This window comes from Panthera uncia, chromosome X (assembly GCF_023721935.1).
Source record: "Panthera uncia isolate 11264 chromosome X, Puncia_PCG_1.0, whole genome shotgun sequence".
Taxonomy (NCBI): domain Eukaryota; kingdom Metazoa; phylum Chordata; class Mammalia; order Carnivora; family Felidae; genus Panthera; species Panthera uncia.
In genome coordinates, this window is record NC_064817.1 from 84,309,402 (window position 1) to 84,317,944 (window position 8,543).

The window sequence follows — 8,543 nt, forward strand, 5'->3', positions numbered from 1 at the left end:
AGAGAAGAGAAGAGAAGAGAAGAGAAGAGAAGAGAAGAGAAGAGAAGAGAAGGGAAGGGAAGGGAAGGGAAGGGAAGAAGAGAAGAGAAGAGAAGAGAAGAGAAGAGAAGAGGAGAGGAGAGGAGAAGAGAAGAGAGAGAAGGACGTTGACAGTGTAAGATATGTTTCAATATAGCCTGTAGGAATATCAAGCAGCTCCTGGAATGATTCTTACACAGCGCATTTATTCCCATGACAAAGTGTTTACAATGTATTTTAGTTTAAAAGCAAGTTACAGAACAATACGAATGGTTTGATAATGTTTTTGTAAAAATGTAGGTGTCTGTATTTTGTATAGGGCACTGATGGGCCAGGGAGATAATTGCCAAAATGCTACCCATAATTTTTTCTGGTTTGTGGTATACCTTTGATTCACCAATATTTTCTAAATCTATATTAAACATGTAATTTTTGTAATAAGTGCCTCCCTAGACACTACGTCATTCCCTCCCTGTAGCTACGCCTTATCTATGCTCTTTTCTTCAAATCTAAACTTTTTGAATTGTCTCCACTCACTGTTTCCATTTCTTTTGTCCAGTCTCTCAATTGTTTGCAATATGGCCTGGGTTCCCACAGCCTACTGAAATCATCCTCACCAAGGTCACCCATGACATCCTTGTTGTTAATCTACTGGATGATTTCTGTACTTATCTGGCCTTCCCAAGTTGCTGGACTGGTTGATACTATGTTATGGGTTACTCTGTTCTTTCTTTTACTCCTTTATCTCTTGGGTCCCAGGACCAAACTGTTTCAGGCTTCCTGGCAGCAAGAGTGTGAACTGAAAAGGCAGCCAAACCTGGGTTTAAATCCTGGCTCTGCCACTGACTTAGTAGCATAAACTTGGACATAAGGTCGCTGAGCCTCAGTTTCCTTCTAGGGGAATGATAACGCCTACTACATAAAGTTTTGTTCTGGATTAAATGAGCTAATGCTGGTGAAACACTTAGCAGTCAGTGGCACATGGAAAGTGGTAGTAAATGACAGTCATAGCATTAGTAGAACTATTGTTATTCTTCTCTGAATTTTCTTCTTAGGTTCCCCTTTAAATGTCAGTGCTCTCTTAGGTTCTGTCCTGGGTCTTGTTCTGATGACATACCCTGGTCTTGGGTGATCTCATCCATGCCCATGGCTTCAACTACCACCATATGCTGATAAATTGTCAAATCTGTACCCTCATCCAGACTTTTCTCTTGAGTTCTAGACCCTACTAACCATCTGCCTAAGGTTCACCACTTGAATGTCTCCTACCAGAATTTCAGATATGAGAAGATTGTGTAGATCAGTGGTTATCAACTGAAGACCATTGTGTCTGGAGTCATTTTTGGTGGTCATGGCTGGTGGCCTTGTTGGGGGAGGGGGGCTGTGTCCTGTTGAAATCAAGTGGGTAGAGGCCAAGGATGCTACTAAACATCTTACAATACATGGGACAGCCCCTCACAAAAAATAATTTTCTGGCCCCAAATGTCAATAGCGTCAAGGTTAAGATTCCCTGGCATAAACAGTCTTGGAGTGCCTGGGTGGCTCAGTCAGTTAAGCCTCCAACTTCAGCTCAGGTCATGATCTCATGGATTGTGGGTTCAAGCCCTGCATCAGGCTCTGTGCTGACAGCTCAGAGCCTGGAACCTGTTTCAGATTCTGTGTCTCCCTCCCTCTCTGTCCCTCCCTGTTTGCACTTTGTCTGTCTCTCTCTCAAAAATAAATAAAACATTAAAAAAATTAAAAAAAAAAGTCTCTAAAGGCTCAGCTCCAACACTCAGTTGGGAACAGTCAAGTGATGATGAACAGGGACTAGAGAAGGAGGTGGAATGATTAAGATCACAGGGGGGTTTAGTGACAGAGCGGCCGTTGATCCCATTCTCCTCACTACTTGTTTGCCTTCTACTCCTCTTGCTGATCTTCCTCTGCTTCCTTTGGAAATTCTCCTTCCTGTATCTATTCCTTAAACAGCTGTCCCTTCAGTCTTCTGTCCTCATCTCTGCCCCTCTCAACATCTCTCACTAGTTCCATGATCTCATCTAATACCATGGCTTCAGCTTCAACCTGTACACCGATGACTTCCAGGTCTATGTTTCCAGGCCAGACTTTGATTTCTCAAGGTCCGGATTCATGGAGCTACATAGCTACCTACTTACTATTATTCAGAAAACCTTCTGAACATAATAATTTCTATTCCCATATCCAAGGCTTGAGGATTTTGAAGGACTATATACATGCTATGATATTCCCTGTGCCCTCTGCTTTATTCACTTAACTGAGTAGTCTCATGTTCCAGACCAATTTTTCACTTTTCTATCAAAATTTACCCTTCTAGCATCCCATTCCCTGGAATCCTGGCAGGTGGCAAATGCTAGTCTTATGTATTAATTCATACTTGTATTTACCAAATGACTTAGTATGTTTGAGACATAGGACTGTTTTGGGGGAATTAATATAAGGCTATTTTAGAAGACATAAATGATTAAGCTTTATCCTGGTTCTGTAATTAACTGACTATGTAGCTTTGGGTATTTTAGTTTTATTTTATTGGCCTCAGTTTCCCCATCTGCAAGTTTAGATGGTTAGATGAGAACAGTTTCCATAATATGCCTGATTATAACAATTACCAGAACTACTTGTTAAAAATAAAAATTTCCAGGTACTTCTCCCAAGTAGGATTCAGTATAGGTTATTATGTCATGGATTTCACCAGGTAAAATCCCCTGTATCAACCTTACCTACAACAGACAAACTCAAGTGCAAAAATCTCCATCTGTAAAACTCAAGATTCTCCCTCCAGTCCAGTTCTGTCCCATTACAGAGGACCCAACACACTTCTGCAATCCCAGCATTAATGTCTCCCCATTTCCCCCCACCACTCCATAACTGAAGGAGAGACCAAAGGACAGTGTTGGTATCTCTATAGCCTGATTGTAGGAACATCCAGAACTCTCTCACTATCATTTTTTTTTTCACAATCTGATTCTTTAACTGAAATTTGCTCAAGGTTTCATAGAAGTAATCTGGAATAATCAGATAATCTTTAATTTGCTGAGCCAATTGAGCTTGGGTAAGAGTACCCTGTTTAGCATACTGGTCAGTAAAGGCATTTGTTTTTGCTTCATGGGTTTGTTCCTTAGTTTCAACTTTAATTACAGCCACTTCCATGGAGTGTAGCAAGGCATCTAGTAAAGCTTGAACATGCTCACACTGCTTATTGGAAGTATCAGCAGCTGTTAGAAAACCCTGTTGTTTGTATAGCATGCCAAAATAACAAACCACACCAAAGGCATATCTGCTTTCTGTGTATATGTTAGCCCTTTGATTCCTTGCTATTGGTAGGCTAGAGTCAAGTTAACTTGACTTCAGGAAGGGAGTTATATTCAACAAACTGGTAGGAAGACCGCATACCCAACTTGAGAATATTAGGTTAGTCTCAAGATATGACTCATCTACAAAGAATTCTTAGCCTTATTTTTAAGTAGAGATTGTTCAAGGAAACAAGATGGAGACAGGCAAAATTCTTAGGTTAAATTTAAACAATCATGAGGTTTTCCCTTCTTTGGAAGATGAAGTAAAAAGCTGAATTAAGATATAATTTCAAAATATACAAATGTCTAATAAACACATGAAGACACTCAACAACATCAGTCATCAGGGAAATTCAAATCAAAGCCACACTGAGATACTACCTCACACCCACAAAGATGGCAATAATAAAAAAACACAAATGTTCTGAGGATATGGAAATGGAAACCCTACACATTGCTGGTAGGAATGTAAAATGGGCATTGTCACTGTGGAATAGTTTGGTAGTTTCTTAAAAGGTTAAATGTAGAGTTATCATCTGATCTAGCAATTCCAATCCTAAGGATATACCCAGGAGAATTAAAAACATATGTCTACACCAAAACCTGTGCATGAATGTTTATAGTAACCATATTCATAGTAGCCAAGAAGTGGAAACAACCTAAACCTCCATCAACTTATGAATGGCTAAACAAAATGTGGTATATGCATACAATGGTATATTATTTAGCAAGAAAAAGTAATGAAGTACTGATGCATGCTACAACATGAATGACCCTTAAAGCATAGCAGGTGAAAAAAGTAAGACACAAAAGCCCATATTGCTTGATTCTATTGACATGAAATGTCCAGGATATACAAATCCATAGATATAGAAGGTACAATAATGGTTTCCCATGGTTGGGAGGAAAAGGGACTGAGAAGTGACTGCTAGTGGGTATGGCTTTGCTTTTGGGGATGATGAAAATCTTTGGGAATTAGATAGTGGTGACGGTTGCACAACTTTGTGAATATGCTAAAACCCACTGAATTGTACACTGAAAAAGGATACATTTTATGATATGAAAATTGTATCTCAAATTTTAAAAAGAGTATGACTCCTATAGATGGTAATATACACTGAGGGTGGAAGCAGCATTAACAGGAAGTGAATCTGAAAGCAGAGAAATGTTGAGTGCTTTGGTAAAAAGAGTTTGGATTGCTTGAGGTACCATTAGGTGGACAGGTGACCTCAAGATTAAATGTAGTTGTTGCTACTGCCCTCAGACAAAGGAGATTATGTTTAACTACTGGGTAGAGAGAAAGGTTGTAATACCCAATGAATCACTGATTTTCATTGTATTTCTGAGATAAAACTGTAAGAACATAACCATTTCTTTTATGTATAAACAGAAAAATAATAGTATAATTTTGGGGTGACTCAGAATGGCAGGGCTGTGGATAGTAACTTTGAGTTGGTCAAAGGCTAACTCTGCAGTGACTTCTGAAGGCAGAGGTTCAGGGATGTCAATTTTAGTCATGTCATAGAAAGCGGCAGTTAATTCAGAAAATTTGGGAATCTACCAACTGCCCTATTCTCTAAATCTTCCAAATCCACTAAGTTGTCTTTTGGAATAGGATGAGGGCAGTTTTGAATGGCTATGCTTCTATCTACTCAGAGGTATTTGCCTTCCTAGGATATATCAGGGCTTAGATGGTGAATCTGGGCCCAACAAAATTGTAATTTATCTTTACAATCTGTATATTCTTTTATAGCCAAAGTTTCTGGGAGATAAAGAGAGCCCTGTTGAGAAAAGTTTAGATCATGTGGATATAAGAGCAACTCACCTGCATGTTGGATTAAGGTAGAGGAGCAGAGAAATTGTAAGTCTTGGAGATTGTGATTGAGAACCTAAGATAAGTATGAAGGGGCTTCAACTGAGGTATTGTGGCATCAGAGTCCAGGTGTATTGCTGTTTTTCCCATGTTAAGGTGAAAAGGTATTGGAAATTAGGATGTAAGGGAACACTAAAGAAGGCTGAGCAGACATCTACTACTCTGAAGTGTGTTGAATTTGGAAGTATAGAAAACAGGATAGTGTTTGGGTTGGGGACTATAGGGAAATGTGGGCAATACTATATGATTCATAGCCCTTATGTCTTGTACAAAGTAGTGCCTATGTCCATCAGTCTGGTTTTACTGGAAGGACAGGAGCTTTGCAGCCACTAGTACAAAGAATGATTAAACCTTTATCTATGAAATCTGCCACAATTGGTCATACTCCCTCTAGTGATTTCAGGTTTTAGGGGATACTGGCCAATTTAGGCAGAGGCGTTGTGGGCTCAATACAGACTTATAAAGGTTCTATGTCCTTCATTTTTCCCTTGTCTGTAGATGGAGCCCAAAGGACATTGGGTACTGAAGAAATTAATTCAGAAAACTGAAGTAATTTTAAGGGGACTCAGGAGTAATCTATAGGTGGTACTCAAGTAGTTGAGGGAAGTTATCAGTAAGATGGCATACTGGGTTATCAGAGTCTAGGAGATCAAGAAACAGCCTTTGAGTACATACCTTATAGTAGCTCTCCATTTTGCTCAAAGGTCCATTCTGAATAGGTTAGGGAGTGTGGAAGGACTGCAGTTAAAGGCATATTGAGAAGTTAAGGGTCCCTAAGAGATAGGCATATGGTTAAAAGAGAAGGAGAAAATGTGTTCAATTGGTAGGTCCCACCTGAGATGTTTTATTAACCTGACAGAGAGTGGTAGGAAACTAGAAGCAATTAAAAGTATTGAGTGTGACTCTAGTGTCTACTAAGAATGAGATTGAACAATCATTTATGAATACATATAGCTATTTCTCCTTGCTGATCCAAAGGCAGTTGGGAAAACTGGAGGATTCCTTTCTTTGGAGAGGAGAATCACTTTGTTTCTTTTTAAAAGAATTAAAATTTTTTTATGTTTATTTATTTTTGAGAACAAGAAAGAGCACAAGCGGGGGAGGGACAGAGAGAGGGAGACACAGAATCGGAAGCAGGCTCCAGGCTCTGAGCTGTCAGCACAGAGCCCAACACGGGGCTTGAAGCCACAGACCACGAGATCATGACCTGAGCTGAAGTTGCACGCTTAACCGACCGAGCCACCCAGGCGCCCCTCTTTTTAAAAATGTTTAATTTTGATTTTACTTTAATTACACTATAGCTAACATACAATGTTTAATTAGTTTCAGGTGTACAATATAGTGATTCAACAATTCCATTTATTACTCAGTGCTCATCAAGATAAGTGTATTCTTAATCCCCTTCACTTATTTCACGCATCTCACCTGCCACCTACCCTCTGCTAACCAGCAGTTTGTTCTCTATAGTTAAGAGTCTCTCCTTTGGTTTGTTTCTTTTTTCCCCTTGTTCATTTGTATTGCTTCTTAAATAGCACATATGAGTGAAATCATATCGTATTTGTCTTTCTCTGACTTATGTCACTTAGCATTGAAGTCTCTAGATCCATCCATGTTGTTGCAAATGGCAAGATTTCATTCTTTTTTGTGGCTGAATAATGTGTATGCATGCGCGCGCATGTGTGTGTGTGTGTGTGTTTGTGTGTGTTTGCGTGTGTATCACTTTTTTATCTATCCATCTACCAATGGACACTTAAGCTGCTTGCATAATTTGGCTATTGTAAATAATGCTACGTAGTGGTGCATATATCCTTTCAAGTTAGTGTTTACATATTCTTTGGGTAAATACTGAGTAGTGCGATTACTGGATCATATGATAATTCTATTTTTAGTTTTTTTGAAGAACCTCCATACTATTTTCCACAGTGACCGCATCAGTTTGCATTTCCACCAGCAATGCATGAGGATTCCTTTTTTCCCACATTCTTGCCAACACTTGTCATTTCTTGAGTTTTTTGTTTTATCCATTCTGACAGGTGTGAGGTGACATCTCATTGTGGTTTCGACTTGCATTTCCCTGATGATGAGTGATGTTGAGCACCTTTTCATGGGTCTGTTGGTCATCTGTATGTCTTTGGATATATGTATATTCATGTCTTCTGCCCATTTGGGAAAAGTTTTCAATTAGCAATAATCGCGCCTTGGATAAACCTCATTGGCTACGATACTGCCACTGTGAAAAGCTTCTTCTGCCCATTTTTAAATTGGATTATTTGTAGGGGTTTTTTTTTTTTCGGTGTTGAGTTTTATAAGTTCTTTATATATTTTGGATAGCTTTATCAGATATGTCAATTGCAAATATCTTCTCCCCTTCAGTAGGTTGCCTTTTAGTTGTGTTTATTGTTTCCTTTGCTGTGCAGAAGCTTTTTATTTTGATGTACTCCCAATAGTTTATTTTTGCTTTTGTTTCCTTTGCCTTAGGAAACATTTAGAAAAATCTTGTTAGAACTGATGTCAGGGAAAATACTGCTTGTGCTCTCTTCTAGGATTTTTATGGTTTCAGGTCTCACATTTAGGTCCTTAATCCATTTAAAAAAATTTAATTTCAGTGTAGATAACATACAATGTTATATTAGTTTCAGGTGTACAATACAGTGGTTCAACAATTTCATACATCACCCAGTGCTCATCATGACAAGATTTCTTAATCCATTTTGAATTTATTTCAGTGTATGGTGTAAGAAAAAATCCAGTGTCCTTCTTTTTTATGTAGCTTTCCACTTTTCCCAACACCATTTGTTGAATAGACTTTTTCCCATTGTGTATTCTTGCCTCCTTTACTGAAGATGAATTGACCATATATAATCATGGGTTTATTTCTGGGCTCTCTATTCTGTTACATTGATCTATGTGTCCACGTTTGTGCAAGTACCATACTGTTTTGAATACTAGAGCTTTGTAATATAACTTTAAGTCTACAATTGTGACATGCCCAGCTTTGTTTTTCTTTTTCAAGATTGCTTTGGCTACTCAAGTTCTTTTGTGGTTCCATACAAATTTGGGGATTGTTTGTTTTAGTTATGTGAAAAATGCTTTTGGTATTTTGATGGGAATTGCATTAAATCTGTGGATTGCTTTGGGTTGTATGGACATTTTAACAATATTTGTTCTTCCAATCCATGAGCATGGAATGTCTTTCCAATTGTTTGTGTCATCAATGAATTCTATTTTTCAGGGTACAGGCCTTCTCACCTCTTTAGTTAAGTTTATTTCTAGGTATTTTATTATTTTTGATGCAACTGTAAATGGGATTATTGTCTTAATATTTATTTATTCTGCTTCATTAT

General features: G+C 38.3%; 1 pseudogene; it reads right to left on the minus strand.

Moving 5' to 3' along the window:
- Positions 1-7,357: 7,357 nt before the first annotated feature.
- On the minus strand, positions 7,358-7,441 carry LOC125932504 (uncharacterized; annotated as a pseudogene).
- Between the last annotated feature and the right edge of the window lie 1,102 nt (positions 7,442-8,543).